Raw genomic sequence first — 1220 nt, 5'->3', positions numbered from 1 at the left:
ACATACCTACTACCAAGTGATCTTTCTGGATGATCAGGACAAACTCCCTGCAGCAAGCCAGCGCACAGACAAGCACGCAGCTTGTAACAAAGCTCGTCATATAAGCAGTACTAGCACAGCCTGACTCCTACAGAAAACCTCTGAGGACCACAAAACCCAGGGAATGTTGTCAAACTCTCCTCCAGGAGGCAGCTCCAGCACATCAAATTAAATGCAATATGTTCCTCACATCTCTAAACCAGTTAAACTCAAAACAAGACGAAGGCTAGGAGGATCAGAGCAAACAGTTCCCAGAAAGCCGAGCACAAGTTTTCCTCTCCCCCTGGTTACTTCTTGCCACACACTGAATAGCGTGACCTGGAGAGTGCAGTTTTCAGAGATGCATCACCTGAAACCCAGCCAGCACAGGAACAAGCTGTTTCTAAACACTGCTGTCTGTGCAACCAGTTCAGAGGAGGACAAAGTTTCTACTGGTTTTATGCCTGCAAAATTATACTGACTGACCACAAATACAGTATTTGTGTACAGACGCTATTGCGTTTTTCCTCTTTAAATGCTCTGGTTTTCAGTCCTTATTAGTCAATCCCAGTATCCTTAACCATTTTCCTTTGTATTGGGCTAGCTTGTCTGCCTTTGCTTTCTCTTCTGCTTTCGCACATTAGTCACGCGCTAGTACACATTAGCAATGACAGATGTGGCTTAAAGTATGTCAACACTTACAAATGCCTACATTAAAAGAGATGTGCTAATATGCTAACATTCTAACGTGGAAGTAGTTTGTTGCACCTCCATTGCTTGTTTTCATATATGTACACATATGTGCACCCATGCATAGGAATTATAAGAGTTAAATTATAAGTTGAAGCTGCTAGCCTAGCCTAAACTTTTATACCAGGTGGAAATGAATACCTTGACTTCCACATTCCCTGACTTCCCACACCACTGCAACGCTAAAAGCATTACTGCATGCAGTGCAGCTTCTTTCCTCCTCCTTCTATGTAATGTGGTCGTGGGCAGACAGTTTACTACACCCAGCTGTGTGGTAGGAGTGATTATCAGCCCAACATGCTTGTCACTGATGCCATGTATTTGGTGGATCAGACCACGTTCAATTTCCTTTCTGTGAAAATCAAGTACTCAAGATAATACCAAAAACATCTGTTCAGACTGCTCCCTACTTTATCTACAAAAGAACCCGTAGTCGTTTAATTGCCTCAATA

The sequence above is a fragment of the Anser cygnoides genome, chromosome 19, assembly GCF_040182565.1.
Source record: "Anser cygnoides isolate HZ-2024a breed goose chromosome 19, Taihu_goose_T2T_genome, whole genome shotgun sequence".
In the NCBI taxonomy this organism is placed as follows: domain Eukaryota; kingdom Metazoa; phylum Chordata; class Aves; order Anseriformes; family Anatidae; genus Anser; species Anser cygnoides.
The sequence above is the reverse complement of the archived record's forward strand: the minus strand, read 5'-3'. Positions refer to the sequence as shown.